This window comes from Amblyomma americanum, chromosome 5, assembly GCF_052857255.1.
Source record: "Amblyomma americanum isolate KBUSLIRL-KWMA chromosome 5, ASM5285725v1, whole genome shotgun sequence".
NCBI classification, from domain to species: domain Eukaryota; kingdom Metazoa; phylum Arthropoda; class Arachnida; order Ixodida; family Ixodidae; genus Amblyomma; species Amblyomma americanum.
In genome coordinates, this window is record NC_135501.1 from 134,536,812 (window position 1) to 134,560,524 (window position 23,713).

At 44.9% G+C, this 23,713-nt stretch overlaps 1 long non-coding RNA gene across 1 annotated transcript; it reads left to right on the forward strand.

Annotated features, from left to right (window-relative positions):
- The first annotated feature begins 3,389 nt into the window (after positions 1 to 3,389).
- LOC144135055 (uncharacterized) lies at positions 3,390 to 22,158 on the forward strand. The gene is made up of 5 exons (XR_013315363.1): positions 3,390 to 3,414; positions 6,132 to 6,254; positions 9,286 to 9,384; positions 19,229 to 19,330; positions 22,068 to 22,158. It is a non-coding gene; the product is annotated as an uncharacterized LOC144135055 (long non-coding RNA).
- Positions 22,159 to 23,713: the final 1,555 nt, after the last annotated feature.

Sequence of the window (23,713 nt, forward strand, 5' to 3'; positions counted from 1 at the left end):
TAGAAAAGATTGTAGCGCCATCTTTTACCTTTCATGTAAATATACATGCCAAGCGTACGAGACAGAGTGCCTTTTGATATAAAAATTCTAAATTTTCGCAAGAACTTGCACGAAACTCGGCTCTAATTTGTCTGCGCCGAGAAGAACGCTGGTTTAGAGAAAAAAAAAAGGCTTTGAAGCTCGCTCAGAGCGCCCCGTTTGCTTCACAGTTCATCGAGATGCTGCTAGATGGAAGCACGGTAAGTAGACCGGTTTGCAGCAGCCTGCAGCTTGATGCGGTGGCGCGCATTTTAGATAGAGGGAATGCAAGCACGCTCTACAGTCAACGCATTGTGGGACTTTACTGTTATAAATAAGGCACGTTGCAACCTGCGTGCTATTAACATTCAACATACGTTTATGTATGTTGAATCAGTCTACCACCAGTCCACAAATACCGGCTTATTTTCTCTGAGCCCATAACAAGCAAGAGGTATCGATCGCGCTTATGGTGAAATGATATCCGTATGTGATTCTTATTAAAGCTTCTGCAGGTATCAGCGATACTTCATTCGTGCTGTGGGCAACCTATCTTCTTTAAAACAACTAAGCCACATGAGGAATGACAGAGCTTGGTTTTTCAAGGCCAACATTCTCAGACAAAAAAAAATTTGAATAAACCAAAACTGTAATGTACTGGGGCCGAAATATAGAAGGTAATTGTCCATTGTTCCCATATGTCGCAAAATCCTTTTTGATATCTTTTCCGTAGGTCACACCGAGCAGTTAAGGCTAGCACAGAAAACCAATGGGCCAAGCTTTTGAGGGCCGGAAAAACGTTAATTACCAAAAACAAAAATGCAATCCTGCCAATGGGATATCTGCAGACAGATTGATTGTCACAGTGTAATCTAACAATATATGAAAAATTGCGCTGATAAACTATCTCCCATTAATAAATTTTGTTTTCCAGAATTGTTGGGTATGCAATACTGAAGATCAATTACTTCCAATCAAATATAGATAAAAAATAACGGACTTGTTCTTGAGGAAACTTCTCAAATCCGAAAACTCCGAAAAAAATATACAATTCAGGAAACACCAGATTTGTCTTCTAAAATGTCTTTATATCACGTCCCGAAAAAGTTTTCCCGAATGCCGAACAGTAGTACCTCCAATGATTGCTTTTGTGACCTCAGGTAGGAAAACGCTCGATGAAGTCTCAGTGAAAATAGCAGTTTTGCCAAAAAATGTTTTTTGATTTGACTGCCCCGCTTTCACAAAACATAGCATAAAAATGGTTTCACGGATTTTCATGGATTTTATTGAACTATGTTCCTCGAAAAAGTCTTATGCAGTGGCGCCCCCTATACTTCTCAATTACATTTTTTTGTTCACTCTGCCCCTAATTTGACATGACAATAATGGGTGCATTAAGCAAGCGTGAATTTAACATTCCCTTTGGATAAAATAATGCCGCTAAAATTGTTCAAAAATGGCACTGCATTCATCATTTTCTGCGGTAAAACTTAAGAATCAGTTTACGCTGCTACCATGTTGTGTCGTGACGCCACGCTGTCTGCAAGTTTTGGATGTTTATTTATATAGCATGTAAATATTTTTAGTGTGATAGCTACTCTACGTATTTCACTGAAATATCGCATTGAAGCATTCAGTGGACTTCCCGAAGCCCAGCTTTCTTGCGCAAAAATTTCCAATATTGAAAACTCCCAAGGTACAGATATGGAATTATTAAAGACAATAGTCCATTCTTCCGATCTGTACAAAGATGTTTCTTGCGGCGTTTTTCTATCGCTTGCACAGATTAGTTAAAGCTTTGATAGGAAACCAATGGGAAACGGTTTTGATGATAGCAAAAATTTTAATCGCAAAAAAAAATGCAAGCCTGCCAGGCGAACATCTGTGGATACCTCGATTCTTATGGAGAAATCTTAAAACATAAAAAATCGCGTTCACAAACTTTTTCCTCGTGACAAATGCTTTGTCCAGAATTTATGGGTATGATAAGTGCGCCGAATCTTAGTGCCGTACGCGAAAAGTTAAAAATTGCACTTTCTATGCCCGCGGCCCCCTCTTAAACCTTTTTGAAAATATGCACCAAAAACAACCATGGTGATTTTAGCTTACGGAAAACTTTTTAGAGCCGTAGTCATCAATTTTTATGCTTTTTAAATAAATCCGACTTCTTTCAGCCTCAGTTAAAAAAGTTTGCGCAGAATAACGCAGGACGGGAGGGAGAAACACGCACACACACACACACGAGCGTGTTTCTCCCTCCCGTCCTGTGTTATGCAAAGTTCTTTAACTATGTCGCTACAGCGACTGGCCCAACGTTCTATCCTATTAAACTCCTTTCAGTCATTCAGGGGTGTTGAGTGTTGTATCAGGCACACGTGAAACGGTAGCACCATTATTAAAAATGTTTTTCTAGAACATGGTCATTTCTTGCTCCGTTATGCCCCAGGTTCTTACAACAAAATATTCACTGCCAATGGGTTTCATGGTGATATTCGACATGCTAAAAACCTTCATTCTTTCTTATCTTTGCTGTCCCTGTCTCTGGCCTGCTGCGTGACTGAGATGCGAAAATGCCTGTTTACAAATTTCACTGAGCAGAAGAAAAAACGAAGCATATAATCGCGCGTGTAAATAACGACTGTCGGTGCAAATATGAAACATTTTTTGCTGTATTGTCGCCGATTCAACTTTATGAGAAAAAGGTTGCTGGAGGAGCCCTTGCAGCATCTTGGCCTTAGTTTGAGCAGCCCGCTCTTGCTATCATTTGGCGCCACCACATTTGGGTTCAGCCACAGATCTCTTTGTACCGCTGTTCTAAATTTCCTGATAGAATCTCACCGACTGCCTTGCTAAGTGTTCCAAACTTTTCTTTTCTATCAATTATTACATTTTGACTCCATCATTACTATTTAATCCCTCTCTTTATTCTTATTCTTATAACAATGCAATCAAAACCCTCATCCCTTTTCTGTTCATGAGGAACAATTCACCGGTGTTGTGCTCCCACATGCTTTTCCTTTTTATTACCTGCGTTCAGGTGAACAGCCACCCGATTCTTGGCCGATCCCCCAGTGTGAGTATGTGCTATCTTTTGATAGGCTAACAACAACAACAAATATGAAACCGAAAATATCAACAACAGCATGCACTGTTACCCTCGAGAGGCAAGTAGAGACAGGCCTGAGGTGTTACCATAGTATACGAGACAGTCTGTGTATTTTCAAAAAAGTCATTTTTAATCTAGAAACAGCGACGAAACGATGCAAAGCCAGGACGCAGTTTTGTTAGAGTGAGCGACTACAAGCAGCACCTTACAACGGCCGAGCCAGTGGCTTGTTTCGACGCTGGCCGCTTCAGCACCTGAGAAGAAGACGAAGAAGAAGCTGTTGCCAGCGCGTAAGTCTTTGGAATTCTCAATACATTTGCTCTTCATTATGTTCACCCACTGAGTCTCTGGCATTACGCCTCTTTAAGTTCTTGATTCCGCTCCATCTAAATTCGGTAAGGATGCTTTGGGTACCTGGTCACATGGGCTTCCACTTAAATGAGGTTGCAGATTCCTTAGCAAGGGCCTCTCTTTGCGGCCCAAATATTGCTGTCCTGCCAACCTATGCATATATAGTGGCGGTGAGGCTTCGCAGCTGCACAATATTTCAGGAATTTGCTGCCTCGGCTCTTACATCATCTCCCGAAGATCAGCATCTTCTGCGTCCCTGGAGTAGCAAAGACTGGCGCTTGCGCAGACTAGAGGTCGCTTTCACGCGTTTGCGTTGCCGGATTCCCCTTCTAAATTCCTACCTTCACAGATCTGGCCTGGCGGTTTCCCCATAGTGCCCTTTTTGTGCCGAACCTGAGACAATAGATCATTTCCTGCTGTTCTGCAGCCGCTGCTCTCATTTGAGGAAGCGTCTTTTGCAAATTCCATTTCATCAACTGGGTTTGCCTGTGTCATCTGCGGTTGCTCTTTCCATTGGCGTTTCTTTGCTTGGACGAAGCGACTGGAGTGTGCGCTCTGCTGTGCAAAATTTCCTTCAAGAAACGAAGCGACTCCCATTCTGATTTCTTTTTCCCGCTCTCAGTCAGTACGACATTGAAACATTACAGGCATTGTATACTATTCTGCACATTAAGTCATTGTCCCGTCTTCTATCTCCAAGTTAACAGGACCCCTGTCCTTGCGTCTTCCAATCGATCAGCCTACATGCTATTACCACTCTTTTTCACGTTAAAACTTTCCTGTATCCAGCAATTAACCGCCTGTGTCTTGGCCACCCCCCAGCAGTTGGTATGGGCCAGCATTGTTTGAGGCCTACTTACCTACCTACAATGAAACGCAGCGATTCCAATTCTAATTTCTTTTCCCCGCTCTCAGTCAGTAAGACATTGAAACATTACAGGCACTGTATACTATTATGCACAATAAGCCATTGTCCCGTCTTCGATCTCCAAGTTAGCAGGATCCTCGACCTTGCGTCTTCCAATCTATCAGCCTACATGCTATTCCTACTCCTTTTTCCGTCAAAACGTTCCTGTATCCAGAAATTAATCGCCTGCGTCTTGGCCACTCCCACGCGGTGGGTATGTGCCAGCATTGTTTGATGCCTACCTACCTACCTACAGTGGTACGAGGTCTTCTCGTATATTTTGAAGCAATACGCTTACAGTTAGTCGATAATCCCAACTTACCGAGTTTTGGCAGCTCGATGCAATATTGAAGGATTATCCACTTCTTCCCATTAATTGTGCATTTGGAGTAGCTGGCCCAGGAATATTGATGCTCTGACTTTCTGCAGTTAAAACCATCATTGCAATGGCAATCCTCTCTTTTCGGAGCTTTCGTTCTCTAGTCTTGAGGGAAATACAGAAGTCGCTATGTACCTGAGACTGAATGTAATATGAACGCTGCTGCTGCTACCTGACACCCTTTGCACATGCAGGGATAACCCTGTGGCGCTGTTTCTCTGTATGCGAATCCAATATCTACCGCACTTTCACGATTTTACCAGAGTAGGCAGCCATGGAAGTAAACATTAGAATAATTTTGTTTTTAATTTTCCTGCCGGGGTATTGTTTTTGTCGTTGTCCTCTGTTGGCGTGGTCTAGCCACCGTATGATTCCTGCACGCTTGGTCGCTTCGTCGTCATCATACTCAACAATTGTGGACGAACGCAATTTTGAGCAGGAAAGAGATTATGAACGCATTTTTTTCATATAGTGTAAGTTTTCACAAAAAACATTTGTTATATTCACAGATATCGCGTCGACATGTTTGCATTGGTGTTATCGTTAAAAGCTTTCCTGGATCGTTTTCTATGAGAGTCTTAACTGCTCGATGCGAGCGATAGAAAAGTTTTCAAAAAAAGATTGCGCTACACGTCTGAAGAATTGATGATTGGCTTCATTATTTTAAAAACATTGCCTTACTGTTTTTAATATTGAATAGTTTTGTCCAAGAGTGTTGGACATGTGTTGCTGTGAGTAACTCGAGGTTAGGCACGATGCTATACTATATTGCGCAGAATTGTTTTGTAGCGAGAGCTACACTACTCCAGCTCTTCGAGCCTTCAGCGTGGCACCCCTTGAGCTCCCGGCGCCGTGGTTACGTGGTCACGTGGTTGGTCACGTGATGCGGAGCGCTGCCGGCCGGCGAAACCGGGCTGCAACAGCTCTGCGCATGCCCTGTGACGAGTGGACGAGGGAGTGGGGAGGTGGAGAGGGGAAGAGAGTGAATCACGTCTAGGGACAAAGATGAAGGAACGCCCACCGAAACGGAGCGGCGAAAGACTGACATTGCTATTCCACTGAGCGAGTTCCACCCGGCCAGGCCAGATGTAGCTCTTGTGTCACTCCAGGTTTAACCAGAGCTAAACCACAGACAGTTTTTTGTTAGAAAACTGCCAGTTTTTTGTTCATAGCAACACGTATCCACGAGTTCCGCCAATGAGTTCAGCAACTATAAGCGAATCCTCCCGGACCTTAATGAGTGCTATGCAGCCTTGAACACTGCTCACTAAGCCTCATTTCCAGATCTCGAATGCAATACAATCTCGGTGTGAAAATGTTTTTCCTTCTGTCACTAATAACTAATCGAAACGGGACGCCTTGCATTTCAGCGCGCCTAACTGCCCTGTCACCAAGATTCAACCCTGTTTCGCAGAAGTTCGTCATGAGAAATATCAACGCAATCTGCTTTTTATGCGCGGCGGCCTTGGCACTAGCAGCCCCGACAGAAAAAGGTACGCCCCTTCCGACTCGCGGATCTGATTAGCGTCGATTATTTTCTTCCGAAGACATTAACGGCAGCAGCATGACTCATAAAAAATAATAGGACAATTAGCAAAACTTCACTCCTGAGAACGCGACTTCTGGATGTCCTTATTTCAGCAGCCCTTCGCTTTATTAAGTAGAGCTTGGGTAGTGAAGCAAGCATATTTCATTTAGGCTGCATCTTAATACGCAATCAGTCTGCCTGAAGTACAAACGAGCTGACCTTAATTTTCCGAGATCCGATCTGGATATTCAGCTGTTCTTACCTCACTGTTTTCCCTTCCACAGAATGAGCCAACATTCGCAGAAGCTTAACGCTGCCTTAAAATAGCCGTGACCTGACACTTCCGTCAAAAGGCTACTACTTCACCTGCCTTGTCCGCATTTTTCAACAGTACCGCTGACCGTTCGGGGTTTTCATTGTTTGTACATCAGAACCCTGTACAGCGGAGTAGTGGATTCATGCTTCGCCATAAAGAATCTTTCCGGTCACTTATTCTTCCCCCCTTTGCGGAAACGAGTGTTGTGTCGCCCGCACAACACCTCATAGCGCTCGTCCTTGTGTGTGTTACATCGTCCCAGTTTCAAATCGTGCGAATTGCCAACTCGCACAAGCTTCAGTTTTAACCCCATAACCGCTGCACCCACTTAACAGGGTGCGCAGATCCGCCCCTTTGCGCCCCGTGCACAAACACTCCTCCTACGAGCCCCTTCTGGACCATATGGTTAGTGGTAGCGCATTTCTGATGGCACCTAATACTCGTCCCACACGTTATTAATGGCTCAAGCTTACTTCAGCAATACTTTTACGGCGTCTCGTAATAACAGCAGGTTCCGGTCTCATAGTTCGCAGGAAACTGACGAAGTAGGTGTCGCAATTTCAGCAGGAAGAAGTTGGCCAGAGGGAAACGTGACGCTCGAGTTAATTCAGTGGTTCTATGATGTAACTGCGCTCAGTTCGAAATTCTTTTTCCTCCGTGATATTTGCGCGAGCCATTTTTTCTCCTTCTGTTTCGTTACAAGAAGGCAGAAAACTGAGGTGGCTCGGTTTTTCTCCCTTTGATAAAGTTGTTTCTTATTCAGTTAATTTTAACCGCACTACGTAATCTTTATTATACTCTCAATGCACCGTGTTTTAATTACAAAGGAGTCTTCCGTCCATCTGCTTTGAATCCATGAAAAGACAAAATTTGTTTCAGCAGCGTCTAGCCTTCACAAAATGCTACACGGTCGACCAGTCATAGCACAGACTATTTAGCATGCGGTCCTGCTGCTCCCGCAACGCGATACACGGTCGAATCACCCTGCTGGAGCACTGGCAGGCTCCACGCACCCTCCCACTCCAGGTCGTCTTGATGTCCATTCCCGGCGTCCGCTGCTCGCATTGCGCGAGCTGCAGAACCACATGCTCAAAGTACAGCCGCTATCAGTGACCGACCTGGTAGGGACGTCTACGCTTATCACAATTTTTTTTTCCGAAGTCTGCCCGACCGAAGTCTGCCCGCACTGGTTACTCTGATTCCAATCACCTTTCAAATTTCAGGACGACTTTATTCTTCATTACCATTCATCTAAGTACAGCCATACGACGAATAACAACCGTTTACAGCTTTATCAGAAGTTTCGCAGTTGAAGCATGATTCGCTCTGGAGCGGCGTTTGAACGCGGGAACATAGCCTGTCCGGGGCAGTCGCCCCACCAAATAGGCTTACCAGGAACGCTAGCTGATGGTACGGCTGGGGTGGAGTCGCAAATCACTCCAAGCTCTGTGTCTCAAAGCTGAAATGGTGTTTCATTTCCCGGTTCCCGTTTCCGCTTTATGTTTTTGAAGCGAAAGGTTCACTACGCGGGTCAGAGCCGAGCTACGCGTGAGCCGAACTGGTGAGTTATGCGCATGCGCGAAAACGAGTGACGTCACGCGCCGGGCAGGTGGTCGCTTTTCGCCGCTGCCGCAGCCGACTCCATCGCCTGACCTTTCGGCGCAGCCGCGCGCTACTGCACATGTGCGTCATGTGCATGCGCAAGGAGGCTATATAATGCGCTTGCCAGAGAATAGGCGTGCGCACTCGACATTGAAGGGAGAGTGCGGCTTCTGCTAGACTACGCAGAAAAGCTTAGAAACTAAATTCGTCCGATCCAGAAGTACTAGCTTGGGAGTTGGTTCATGCACCTTTAACTTGGACTTGGTCAGTTCTCCCACTGAACAGACAACTCAGTGGGGGACCACTATAGACCTTGTATACCAAAGACAAACTGTGCATTGTACATGCTCTGTAACAGCCATAGAAACAGCCGCTTGCTACTACTGGGATCACCGGGCTGTATTTATGGCTCTAGTGAAACTGCAAGACAATGTGTCCAACAATAATAAATAAAGAAGTTTAATACTGTCGCTTCTGTGTCTAACTTGTAAACATATGCCATTGAGTAACCAAGTCTACGGCCATACAATCTATACAATGTATACATTACCAGCTAAGCTACGAAGCATAACCATGACGTCAAAACAAGCATACCTGAAGCTTTTCGCTTGTATATCCAGGCTTAACCAGAGCTAAGCCACTGCCTAATTTTTGATCAATTCGGCCTCACCTCACCGTTTGCCAGCCGTCCTGGTCAGCTGAGTGGATGGAATGACTACCCCGAGCTGCTTGTGGCCCCAGGATCTATCCCGGGACATGGGCGCATATTTCTTCAACTGCGAGGCTTCAGAGAAAGCAGCGTAGCTTTCATGTGTAGCAAAATGAGTGCGCTTAGGTTGCGCTAATGTGTAATTACTCCTTAACTACAATTTACTCTACAGGGAGGTTTTCCTCCTAAATGCATTTGGAAACATCCAGAGAGTGACAGTGAGGCGTAAGCTCCTTCTACGTGTCAATTTCTTTATTCTAAATAATACGGCGCATATAGCATTTGATATGTGTCATGTGTTACCGTTATTTACCGCGTGTTTACTGCGGAGCAGCATGGACGACACGAAGCGTTATGCTTGTTACTCAGGAGACACTTCGACGCCATGTCCCAAGACACTGTGCACGGCTGACTACTCGCACCTGGCGTGCCTCATTGTAGAGTACGGTCTATGTGACTGCCACTGCGGTAAGTGGCGGCTCTTCGAAACGTGGACTGCTTTCAGCTGGGGTTTGCCTTTAAACTAAACGTCTAACGGAAAATGAAGAAAAATGTTATTCTAGTAAGCGGTCGCTACAGCCGTAGAACAACGTAAAATACAATTAATGTTGCAAAGAAAATCAATGCTCACAAAGCAACATATCGTGATAAGGTGTCCGTCCAGATCTTAGAAGCCACAGCAGTAGCTCTGTTGTAATGGCGCTCGGCAGCTGGTCCCAAGGACGCGGGTTCGATCCTGGCCGCGGCTGTCGCATTTCGATGGAAGCGAAATGGCAGAGGCTCGTGTGCTGTACGATGTCACTGCATGTCCAAGATTCCAAGGTACTCAAAATTACCGGAGCCCTCCACTGCGGCACCCCTCATTGTCCGAGTCTCTTTAGGAAGTAAACCCTCACAAAGCAAACCAAACCATAACTTAGACATTCTCTTAATTACCATGCATACAGGTGGCTAAGATTGCGGTCAATTTTGTTCAACATATGGGATATTCAGCAGATAGATGGACTCAAGATGAAGGCGTGTTGTCATGCTTTTTTCTCTTGCCCTCACCCTCGCTTCTTGAAATGAAACTTCGTGTGCGGTTCTCCCAGTGGATATAAGAGAGTAGTAGTTGGCACTCTCTGACGTTTCCGCACGTAGTTCAAGACTGCTGTAAACTGGGTTATGAAATAGAGGAACCAACCTTATGGAATCCTTAGCTTCACTGCTACCAGCTGCCACAAGGCGGATTTATAGTGGTGGCGAAGGCTGGGCCGAAAAGTGGTTTAGCGCGACTGCAGCACAACCAGAGGATGGGGGGGGCAAAACACTCATATAAATAAATGATAAAACTACAAATTTGGAATGTAATCTGCCAATAGAAAAGAAAAAATATATTAGCACCTTGTTTTATGAAAGAGGTAAGTCATTTTATTAAAACCTGGCAAATTTTGTATTTTTTCAACACTCTTGACATGCCCCCTATTCATGAGTGTGCGGTGCATTACAGCGCGTCTTTGCAGGCCTTGTTTCGATACCCGGCTAACCCGGCCACAGTGGCGATTTCTTATCGCCAGCTGTCTGCGATGGCGTGCCTGGTAAAGCGTATAAATTTAGCTCGCCGGTCTCAAAATGCTCCTTTTGCGAAGTTTTCGTCGTCCTTGCACGTCGCTTGTTTGTCACCGTTCGGTAAGATTTGCACCCCGCTGCACCGCTGCGGCAGTTTTCTCGGTTTTGTCGTTTCCTTCGGCGTGCGGCCAGTGCGAAGTCTTTTTCCGTCTTTGCACGCTTCGCGCTCTTCTTTTGAAGCGCTTAGCGCTTCATTTCAAGATGAGCTTGCGGCATGTGAAGAAACGATGCTCCGTGGTACACCAAGGCGGTACACTGCGACAGCGTGGATAGTACCATTGGTGTCACGCTACACCGATTCCCGCTGAACTTTCACAGGTGTGTCGTCTGCTCTAGGTATGCGCGATAGCTTCGATATGGCTTCGCCGGGCTGTTCGCTCGTGTTTCATAGCTGTAACCCGTCCGTGCGTACTTGGCTTCATGTCTTTTTCAATGTATGGTATTTGCTCCTACGTTGAGCACGTTTGAGGGTGCTAAAGCTGGCTTTAACATTGCCTTGCAGATGTAAGATGTAAACGCACCTGCTATATTCTTTCAGCTGAAGAAATTAAATGTGAAGAATAATCCCAGTGTGCTCTATGGTCTGTGTTGATGCGCCTACTTATGTCATGTTATGTTTGCTTCAATTGAAGCTGTCGTAGCATTGTTTTCTATACTTTTCAATTTCCTAACTGACAACGTTCGTGGCACTTCAGGGCTTTTTCCTTCTGCACTGTGACTATTGAGATGATTAGCCAACTTACACAATACTGCTTGTGCTGCCTGTGACATGTATTTTTTGTTTGTGTGCCAAGGGTGTGCTTTGTGACTGTATTTGTTTGGTTGCTGCAATAAACAATGAATATGAAACTATGAAAACCATACTTGCCGTACACTCTATTGCGAACTGTGCACTTGAGCCAGTGTTTTGTGCATCATACCTTGCTGTACTCAAAAGCTCTCAAAAGTACTAGCACCAGTATTTGCACTACGAATCATGCATGCTTCGCCAGTGTCTGGAAGTGTTGCTGCCTTTCTATGCTGCCCCTCCTTTACCAGTCACTTTCATTGCGTTCCCAATTGCACATTAACAAGGCCATAACTAGCAGGAACTCGAGCACATTTGACTGGCAAAGGTTGGGGCGCGCTGAAAGGCAGCAACCTTCGAGAGATACGGGCTCGAAAACGCGGTTTCTACAGAAAGACCGCTTTATAATTCGCGCCAAAAGCATACGTATGCGTGACGTCATTCTACGTCACGTTTGCGTAGTTTGCCCCCCAAAATCCAGGGGGCGCTGGAGTGCCCATGAGCCGCCATTTTTTGGACCAATGGGCGTCTATGGAGCCTTCGCTACCAGTATACATCTACCTTGGCTGCCATTCCATGTGCAGTCGCGGGAATTTTAAAATTGGTATGGAATATGAGGCCGTCCGTCTCTATATTGCGATTGCCGCTCTCCGCGCCATTTCGTCCGAAAACTGAAACGCGATATTTTCTATCTAGGAATTCATTTGCTTTACACTTCTATTTACATAAGACAAAAAAGCAGTTATAGATGACAAAACAACGTATTAGGTGGAGTTACATAATTTATAAACTCTTTGTTATGCGAGCAGCCCCAACCAGTTGGAACTTCCCGCGCCTTTTGAAATCGTGTGCCCATGGCAACTAAACGCCGCGTACTCACTAAGCCTAGTACATGCTCAAATCCAGAAGCAATCTCAGTATCAGAGGCGGTTTACTGCTAGAATTTTGTGTTGCGGCATCTTAAGACAAATAAAAAGTTTGGTGCATAATTAATTTTCCGCAAACGCCAGACACGTTAATCGGCAACAACCAATTCATGGTGATACGAGAGGACCCCGCTAGCCACATTATTTCGTCGGTTTAGGGTTAATGTCGCCTGCTAACCCAGAGACCCATGGGTCCTCTACCTTCTGCGCTTGCTCAAAATTTCCTTACCCCCTTACCTATATGGTCTCGTATTCTAAAGCTCTTGGTTGCGTGCCATAATTAATTTTCATCACGATCTATGCGCGGGCGTAATATATTTTTTGAGGTGCATGTGGATCCAATTAACCTTGCGACTCTGCGCTCACCGCATGCGGGCATTGGACGGAAGATGTGTTATGCGATCACTTTGCTGCTTGCGACCGAGTCGCACGATTCCAGCGTTCTGATTGGCGCAACTGGCACTGCCGCCCGTTGGCGTGCGGTGCCAGAGGCTTGTGTCGTAGACATCCCGTAGAATTTGGCAGATATCCCGCGCCATAAATAAACATAATTGATTGTGGCGCACTCCAGACATCCAAAATGGCATTTTTCTGGGCCAGTTGGTATGACTCCATGATTTGGGCCAGCATGAACTTTGGGACACAAACGAAGAGAGACACACGGAACACGGAACACACTACTTTGACGCTCTTGATTGCGGACATCACCTGCAGGGCAAGACTGCTATCGCGCAGCATAAAGAAGAAGCTGTGGACACAGGACGTCAGGCAGCTGTTCGGCCAGCAGTGTGTTCCGTGTTCCATGTGTCTCTCTTCGTTTGTGTCCCAAAGTTCATGCTGGCCCAAATCATGGATCCAGACATCCGTTTGCATCAACTTTGTTTAGCTGTGAGCTTTTTCGCCGAAGAAAAAAAACTGCTTTCGGCGGTGATGGTCATGGATCTAGGCGCGGCTGATCCTTACGTCCGCGAATAAATTCACGAGGGCAGTTATTTCACAACGCAGGCTTCGAGCTTTAACATCTGAAACAGCGTGGTAGGAAACGATATACATTTACACTATTTTCCAGAAAGTGAAAAAAGGCCTCAGACCGCGATCGCGTACAAATTGTCGTTCGATCGCTAGTCACAGCTAGGAAACGCCCATATATGATACCGTTCTCATAACGGTCTAGGATTATTGCCTCCTAGCAACTAAACAGAGCCTCTGTAAAAAATTGCATTCTTCCTAAATGTGCGGTAACGATTTCACAATTACCACGTGAATTTTATTGCGAATTGTCCAAGGGCACGCAAGAACAAGCCAGGTTAGCAGTGCGTAATCGTAGCAGTCGTAAGTAAATATGATTAGGAAAATCGCATAGATTTCTAAAGTATTGATAAGATCAAATTCTTTAAATTAGTTTGCACAGGATAAACCATCATTTATTCTATCACACTGCAGTTCTTTACATGCATTCAACTCTCCTTATAAGGCAGCCTTTTCATTAATCCGTTCACAGCAGCTGTCGCAGTAATGTAAACATACCATCTTGCTTTCTCCTGATTTAACTGTTACTGTAAAATACATACTTATCAGTTCATTTATATCAGGTGTATGTGTGTGAATTATACATGCATTAAATATTAACCGCATTTTAGCCCATTGCTGCCAAATATAAATCCAAATATTCATGACAAAATAAGGATCCCAGTAATTTGGAACATGTAAGATCAGAACTGCAGCAGTACAGAATTTCGCAAAAGAATGACAGTGCAACAATAGCGATTCCTTTTTGTCATGATTTTCCTTCCATTAGAAAAGCTGTAGTAGGAACTCTGTCTACAAAGGGGACAAACCATGTACAACTTGGCTAAAGTGCGCGGCTTTTTTATTTTATTTATGCAGTCAGTCTTGAGTTCATATTCCAGTGAAAACAGCGCAAGCCGGAATGCAGCTGTGCAAACAAGTCTGGGGAGCTGCGCTAAGGACCAGTTACTGTCGACACATGCAGAAACAAGCTGACATGTTGGCCGCGTATCCAAAGCATTCTAAAGTAGTGCCCATGTGAAGGCAGAAAAAAGTGCTTGCTGAGTATTGTGTAAAAGGCCATATAAGCTGAATAAGATGTGGGAGTCGGTAAACTATCTACAAGAAAGAGGAATTGCAAGAAAGCTGGAGAGCACAAACTTTGTCCGCCCTCCCTGCGTCCGCCACATTGTTTGGCCTGTGCGCAGACTCGCAAGGACGCATACGTATGCGCCCCAAAAACGATCGTACAGCGGCCTTCAGATGCGATACCATTGATGCACGGCTTGTGGTAGATAGCCGTGGGGCACTTGGCGTGATGGAGTGGTTCCTTGGTGTTTATCAGCTTCCTTGGCAGCATAGTTGTGGGCACGTGCAATATATGCCCCTCGTGTTTTCAAAACACAGGTGCCAATAATTCTCTTTTCCTCTGCGGGTATAGAAGCCTAGTACCCTTGGGCCTACAATGCACTTGGCAAGCTATCATCTCTTATTTCCCTCTATCGGGGTACTTAACTTTCATGGTAACTTTCCAGGTAAGTTCTGCTGGTATCTACTGTGGTCAAAAGGGTTCTAAGGTGTCGACAGAGCTATGTGGAATTGCGTTTACCCAGAAAGTTCAGTAACCCGTCTTTTGTTTTTTTTTCTGGTAAGCGAAGGAACGAGGAAAGGTGCAGGTGACGCCAGCTTTCATGGCCGGCAGGTTGTAAAACGCTGCGCGCTTGGGCTGGGCGCACGTTTCGGACGCGGCCCGCAAAGCACGCGGGCATCTTTAACTAGCCAAAGGGTCCCCATTCATGAGGAGAAAATAGGGCGCTTGTTTCATGGAAGCTGCAATCTGGATCAGTTGGAACATGATCTTGAACGGTTAAGCCATTGGAACGAAGAAGGAGCGAGAAAACACGCGGCGAACACTGTGGCTGGAACTCTGCCGCAGTCTGTCGTCTCTACTCCGTCCTTCGTCCTTTGTGCCGGTTTGTCTATTCAAAAATTGTTTTTCTTGCGACAACCACGACAATCCATAAGGCGGCTTAAAACAGACCTGCCCAGTTTTGGAAAATTCCACTCATATATTTGCCGTTTTAGCGTAGCTATATGAAGGAACTGCTCAAGCGCACAATTTCTACATATATTCTAGATGAGGTCAGTTTTATTTCATACCATTCCAAGCTTTCATAACAGCTTCTTTGGCACTTTCGAAAATTGGTCCTTGATTTCCCTAATGCCTGCACTTCTATTGCTTTCATGGCTGTTGGATATGCTTGATTTAGTAGCTCATAAGTTATGACTGCTATTATGCACCAAACGCAGGGTTCCGACTGTGCCCTTGTTTCACCTAAGCATTTAATGTTCAGAGATTAACTATTAAAAGCGAGGGCTTGACCATTCCCATCTAGGCGGTCAAGGTTAACGATACAGGTTTTGGCGGCAACTCTAAAATAAAAGCCTCTTTGACGACAATTCTATGCACAATATCTTTTTCTCGGAAAACAAAGGTTTCCTTTATTCGGGGGAGGGGTGTTTGAGCTACAAACTAAATAACGCACACCCGCGAGTCGTCCAAAAATTAGCTAAGATTTCCATTTCTTTAACCTGTGTCTGCCAGCCTTATGAAATAGTTATAAGCGCATGTGTAGTCAACCTTACCGTGCAATATCTTGGTCTGCGACAACAAAATATGACATATAAGCCCAGCGATTCTTCTACCAGTTTAGCCGCCGCGGTGGCTCAGCGGTTATGGCGCTCGGCTGCTCGTTCGAAAGACGCTGGTTCGATCCCGGCCTCGGCGGTCGAATTTCAAAGGAGGCGAAATTCTAGATGCCCGTGTACTGTGCGATGTCAGTGCCCGTTAAAGAACCCCAGGTGGTTGAAATTTCCGGAACCCTTCACTACGGCGTCCCTCGCAGCCAGAGACGCTTTTCGGCGTTAAACCCTCATAAACCAAACCAATCTTCCAGCAGTTTCTGAGTGCATGCACTGCGAGCGCGTGAAATTCTAGCACTGACAGCACTGTTGCCGCTTCGCACAATCTCCTTTCCTCGCAAGGGTATTGTTCCAATTTGACGTAATAAGTAAATTTTCAAGCCTTCAGGCCACTTCAAAGCGTCCACTACGAAGAAAGAAACGTCGGTTGAAATGGGCACTTTTATGGAGGGAATGAAAGGAACGTTCATGCAAGATGGCGCAAGTTTCTGTTTTTTTCTGAAGAGGGTCGTGTTGTATTACAAGGTGTCATGGAGGTGGTGTATACGTAATGGACCCATGGTCCTATTTAACGAGTTTAATCGGCTATACGACCGATTAAACTCCTAATAAATCCGATTAAATCGGTCGCCGGAGCCGCTGACAATCAGTGGCTCACACAGCTAGTCAATCAGATAATTTATGGCGTAATTTAATAGATAAGCTAATGCGGGCCTCGGTTAGTAGAGATTTTATTCGTGACTCCTGCGTCACGCGATCACCTGAAGTCTCAAAGCGTGCTCTGTTCAGCTTCGAAGGGCTCCTCTGCAGCCCCCTACTGCGCTGTGGGTCTCGTGATGACGATGTCGTTGCGTGTCCCGGTAAAGCGTTCGCTACAAAGACAGAACCGCCAGACGCGGCTTTTTTTCGGCTACGGCATGGGGTGTCGCATGTTTCGGCTACAAAGCTCTTGCATTTTTGTCAGAAACAAGTGTCGACTGGTCAAGCGACCACAAAAAAAAGAGGATGCTCTTTTGTACTAAATAAGTCATCTCCTTATACACCTTCAACAACCAGCGCTGTAAAATTACGGTTGAGAGGGTATGAGCACTCACACTAGCGCCACAAGTCGTCAGCAGCACTAACGAGAACGAGGAACAGTTGTGAACGCCGTTCACGTTTCCACCGCTCGCACTGGACCGCTACATGGAAAATAATCGTGAGTGGCCTGTCCAGCATTTCCGATAACTACCAGTATGATTAAAACCTCATTAAGGTGCAACAGTGCATACGACAGGGTGCTCCTTGCCTGTGCAAAACTCCAAAAATCAGACGAATAATCTGCGTTGAACACACCTTCTATATATTCATGAGGTAGTAACACCCTCTCCGCGCGTCGACCATGCATGCCGGCGCGCTGTGCTGACGCAAAACAGGAAGACACGCTACGCTCTGGAGATAAGGCGCGGGCAGCAACAGCCATGCGATAGCACCCATAGATAGATGTATAATTGTCATGATAAGAAGTAGGAAAGGTAAATAACATCATACTTAGCTTGTAGCCCACGCGTCCCGGACGAAAGCAGGGCGGACATGTTTTGTTAGGGTGTTAGCATGGGGAGTGTTAACACAGTCGGAGTTCTGTTGTGGCATAGCAACCATTGGTCAACGACCTTAACGAAACTCCGTCGCCTAATGAAAGCGTCTTTACATTTCACCTTTTGGCCTGGGTTGATGGTAAATGTAGTAGACGATAAAAGTAACTTCATAATGACAACAAAGTTAAGCGTTTCCGTCGACGTAATCGCTTTACGTTTCTCAATAAGTTATATTTAGTTTTGATGCCGCGACGGTGCAAAGAAAGATAGACACACAATGCGAGTTTGAGTGACTTGAGAGTCAGAATTTAGGTTCATTGTGTTTTTTCGTTCTTTTCATCCTTGTCAGTTCACGCTGAATTATAACTGTGAAGTCATCAAACATTACCATGAGCATCCTGCACGGCGTTCCGAGTCCCGGAATGAAACTGTCTCTACGACTGTAATAACATATAGTAGGTGTCGTTCTGCATTTTTTCTTTGGTTGGTCAGTAGTGGAAGTTATTGTTTTAAGTCATATGTACTTGAGCCTAATCAATTACTTGTGCGACTGAACACTAGTCATAAAATACGATACTGTCAGTAAGCCGAAAGCGCTTGCAATGGCCCGTCACTGACGTGCTTGCATGCAGTGTGCCGCCGCAAATATACAACTCTGAGAAAGGCAGCTTTAAGACTCAGTAGCGTTGCCGGCGAAAGTATGTTCTGCGCTTTTGTACATCCAGGCCGCTACTCGAACGTCGCTGAAAGTTTGCGTTACTTTGAGCGAACAAAAACAAAAGAAACACCATGAGGGCCTACATCTGCTAGCAACTGCATGTACAGCCAACAGCAATATAAATTTGCTGCTTCTCACTGCGGAATACAAGACTGCTCAGAATGTTCACGCGGTGTAGCGCGGAGCCTATCAAATGATGTTGCCTGTGAAACAGCAGTGCGTGTTAAAAGCTACGCGTGTAGTATAATATGACTTTTTCCAATATACAAGTACAGGTACAAAGGGCGTTGTTTTTTTTTTCGTGTTAGGTGTGGCAGCGGCTTTTTATTTCCGACTGTACATCAACCGAAGTACTCGCAACCGGCTTATGAAAGACCTGCGGGCCATAACCAGCATTGTCACTCATATAATCTTGAGTGCCGCAGAAATGCCTTCCTTATTTATGTCAAATCGTGCTAACAGTGACAGGAAAGCAGTGCACGAGCGGTTTATAATTTTTTGTTGGAATATATGTGTAACTCTGCTGGTGTGTATAATGCTGAAAATAATTTCTCTTCTCTAGCTTTTCTTGCTTTTCCTTCTATATTTGTTTCACCTACCTATGTTCTCACCTACCCCTTTCATTTCTGCCGGCTGCAGAGCCAGTGCTTTGGAAAATGGCTAGGACTTTCTGCGAGCGGCTCCGGCGTTTTCGTTCCGTTAATACACCGCTACCACCACCCTGCCCAGAATTAGCAATCGCCATTCCATTCCACCACGTTTTCTAACCTCATCTCGACACAGCTCTTTGCCACCCGAAACTATTTTTCCCGCGCTTTGGTATTCGCTCTAGATAGTATCCACCAGCATTAAGAACCATGCTTCTCCTTACCTTGATTTCAGCAAGGTTATCAATAGCACGAAGCCATTTTTCCCAGCATAACAATATGAATTGCATGAATTACTTAAGCCTTCTTTTTCTCCCTTTTCCTAATCAATTGCGCAGTCAACTCAGCGGACCCGTGCCAAACTTTCAAGGACACCCAATGCGACGCAGGGCAGAAGATGAACTGTACCGTCAACGGTGCCGTCTGCAACTGCATGTGCCGTAAGGAATCTGGACGACTGTGTTTCTTCTCTGGAAACCGATGCGACTGTCTATCAACCCGAGCTTCCCCACGAACGCAGTATGGTTTTGACTTAAACACCGAACCACCGGCAGATAGACGCCGCGATAAAAGTAGTTTTAATGATAGCTGAAGCAATATGTGCGGCACTACATGCAGGATCTTAAGGCTGCAGTCTTACACTATAGTTTCAGTTCTTATTTTTATGTTCTAGCAACGTCTCGTCAAATATCAGGCTCCCCCTGTCTTACAGGCAATAGTAGCACGCAGGGTCGGCCTGTTACAACGATTGCATGTTGATTCTATTTCGTTTTTATTTGTCTCTTTTGTTGCCTGAGCTATGGTAAACGCTGTGTTTCCTCCTCGTGACTGAGTAGTGCTCATGAATTGACGGTGACTCGCTTCGTATGACCGAGTTATGAACAGTGAAAGCAAAATGAAAAAATAGGCCGAGGTTCAACCGTTTTCTTACACTGGCGCTGGAGGTCCTGCAGAGTCGCACGCCTAATGCGCAGTACGCAGTGCTCCAGATGTTAGGCTAAATAGCATTGGCCAATGTCAGCTGCTTTCCACCTTATCTTCAAACCATGCGTTGTACCGACCATCGTCAAAAATTCCAGCCAGTGGCAGAGTCATTTTGCCTTTAAAAGAATTAGGAACGTGTACAGTCTTTGTCAAAAGTGTACATCACAAGGGGTCTGCTTTTGAGGCCTGCTGCACGGCTCCTATTGCACAATGACGGAACGTAATCACACAAAGGCGGGAGGGACTTATGTACTCATATCTACAAAGCTTAGCACTCTCAAATGTGCTAAAGAGCCCTGCTACCCGGCTTGTAAGCGAACTTCTTGGGCTGTATATTTTTGACAAAGACTGCACCCAGTCTCACGATGTGTTGATACAGGATTGAAGAAAAAAACAGGAAAGTGCTGCCAAGGGTGTGAAGTCCCCCTCATACTGTCGCGTATCTTGCACTATTTTTTTTATCTTGTCAGCGAACGCGCATTAACAAATAACTTTCTTGAGCATTGACTACACAATGCATAAGGTTTTGTGGGCCATGTTCGCCGCCAGATTCACATTTCATTATTCAAAAAGGCCGGCTGTAGAAATTTTGAAGGCATCAGCTTTAACTTTGCTGAAAACACTGTGGTATGGCACTCGCTCAGACTTCTAAGACTAGAAACATTTTAGTAATGCTTCCTGCAATATAGCCCTGTCATGCCTTATATCCCCTTTTATCTTAGTATCTTAGGCTGAATTTGATCGTGTAACGCCAACAGTACAGTCTGCTAGTTGTTTGAAGTAAATTACTAGGTTTCCAGGCATCTGTGCTAAGTGAAGCCAAAAGCAGCTTTGCTCCGAACCTGTTAAGTTAACATGTCAGTTTGAGATAGGTGACCTTGTTCTCTGAGAGCAAGTTGAAGCAGCGCCAGAAGAACGAGTATACAACGGCACAGGGGAAGTGGCGCACACATGACTTTCGGAGCCTCTTAATCAGATTGCGCTGTGTTTGACGTTCGTCCTTATCGTGAGCAGCAAGGTCAAGGCTCTCTAGCTGCTTCCTTGCCAAAGGGCAACTGCATGTGATGGCGGTCTTGAGTTTATCGCCCATTTCACGAACTTTGGAACAGCTGAACATACTCAGTGGCGAACTACATTCTAACTGTGCAGAGACGCCTGCTCTGCATCTCAGGTTGCGCGGTCTTTTGCTGTGGGATTGTGAAAATTTCTCTCATATGCTGTGCTGTCAAATGTATCTGACGTAGAATACTATCAAAAGAGTTCCACGTAGTGCTTTATTAAGTTTTCTCCACGGAATGCATTTTGTATATAAAAGAAGTATTGACTATCTTTTATAAATCAGTTTTATCGCATATATGCATTTACGCTCCTTAGAGTAGAGCATGCTGTGAACATAAAGGTGTTTAAGCTTTTATTTCGCTTACTTTTATCACCGACGGGAATTTCCAAGGTCGTAAAAAGACACAAAAACAAGGTCACCAGTTACTAGTTTCGCAGAAGTGAATAAACAGGTTGTTATCTGCGAGCATCCTAAGTTGTTAAGTTATACGCCCCAAAGTTTTCTTCATGTAGAGAGAGATGTTGAAACGTAAAAAGGGCATTTAGCGCTCCTGTAGGCAGCAGAGATGAAATACAGTATAGATAAACTAATTTACATAAAGAAACTTCAACTTAACTGGCCCCCAGTGCTGCTCTGTCGTGTTATTTATGTGAAGACTGGAAGAATAAGAGTAACGCCAGTGGCGATCGAGCTTAACATTTCGCTGCATTTTTGTTGTTCTATTTTATAAAAATGTATAAATAAAGCTGCGCAACGGCCGGTATTTTACCGTCCAGATTTTACATTTCACTGCAGCAAACCGTAACCTTCACTTCGGAATTGTAGGCTCGTTGATGCATCATAGATTTTTCAAAAACATGAATTTTCTTCCTATGAACCTTCTAATAAAATCGTTGCAAACTAAAAAAAATAGTTTCAAATGGCATATCTGTGGGTGTTACTTTAAAATAATTTATTTTCTTTACTGGCTGGGAGCTTAATGTTCTAGCATCCCCCAATATAGTTGTTTAGCTGTGCGATGCTTCTGTCAAATTCAACTTTTTCAGTTAGCAATGTGCACGTTTTTCATCGCAGTTCGTGTGCACTCATTGCACCTGACGTTATGGCTTTTTGTTTCCTATTTCTATGCGCAGAGTCCGAGAAGTGATAACGATGGCGTAGCCATGGATTCCGGAACGTGGAGTTCTATTCATTAGCGTTATCGCCAATAATAAAAGACTTCTTGAATCTACAAAGACCAGAGCTCTTCCTCTGAGTGCTTCTTTTTGATTGTTATGTCATGAATAAAAATGGAATGAGGATCCCGCCGTTTGATATGATGACATCCAGATGGCCTTTTTCAGCTCGCTGACGTCTCTGGACGCGCTTTCTGTACTATTCCAAAAGAAGAGGAACGTTCTAAGCAAGAATTCCAACACAGGAATGTTAAAACTCTGCGTACATGCACTGAACATTCCAGTCATCACCTCTGCATAGAACCAGTACTTATGTACTTATGTGCGTGTACTTGTGTGAGTGTAATGCCTTTACCCAAACCGCCATGACCTTTGCTGCCCGATTCCTTTTTATGGTTGTGAAGACAGGATACTTTTTTGTTGCTCAACCCTGCTCGATTCAAAGTATTTTCATTAAGCTCACTGATGACGCCGCGTTTCTTCTGTTGTCACATCTTCATTACTTGGTCTTCAGAGAAGTTTTACAGCGTTTGCTTTTACTACGAAGGTGCCCGAACTGAACGCCAACTTTCGTAGTGTTCCACTGGGAAAAAAATAACGGAGGAACCATGCACAGAGTGCGAAATATTTGGTCAATTTGTCATAATGTTAGATTCTTCTATTTTTGCTCAAAGCGCACGAAGGACGGGACGTTAGTTGAAGGTATGACACGGCATCTGCTTTACTCGATTCTTTTTAATTATTGTAGAATTTCCTGCAGTACTGTTATATTCTTCTGCTGTGTTTTCTGGTGTTCTCTCTACGACAAGGAAAACCACTATACTACAAAGCTTGCTGTTGTTACTACAAAAATGTTCTTGCTGCTATTACAAAAAAGTATTTGCTGCTAGAACTTCATGGCCAAAAATACGACAAGAAATCTTTTTGACGTCAGAAAATTTTCTGGTGTTTTTTTACTCTGATGATATATGGTTTTTAACGTGCTAAAACGGGGTATCTCTCCCGGCCTACGTCATCAGCGCACGTGTTTCTGGTCCGATGGGCAAAACATGCGCCGTACCGAGGAGGCTCTCACCAGGAGTAGAAAGGCTGTGAGGCGTCTCGAATCGGGGAACAAAGGCGGCAGGAAAGCGCTCGACACTGTAAAACCGTTTGAGAACCGAAAGTGGACAATTTTGCCCATCGGTCCTCACTTTCTTTAAGCCCCACTGTTACACCTTACACCATAGAAAGGACTATTGTGACCACCTGACGTTCTTTATCTTGCACTGACCAAACACAGGCGTGTTCCCATATCACCTCCATCGTATGCGGCCGCTGTGCCCGAAACTTGTCCCCACATATTCGGGGAGAGGAGTGGAACGTCAAAGGCTATTAGCCCCCCCGGCGGGTTTGACCGTCGTCTTGATCAGCATTCATCAGCATATAAACGAGACAAACCCGGGAATATTGCCTGGGCATCACACCTCGCGCCGACTTCATCGTTAGTAGGTGGGGGCGTGGGGTCGAAATCAAACGCCGCCGAGTGCCTTCACTCCAAAAAATCGTTGGAGGCACATAGAAATATCTTTACTCGGGGAAGGCGAAAGCCGTTTGCGACTCCA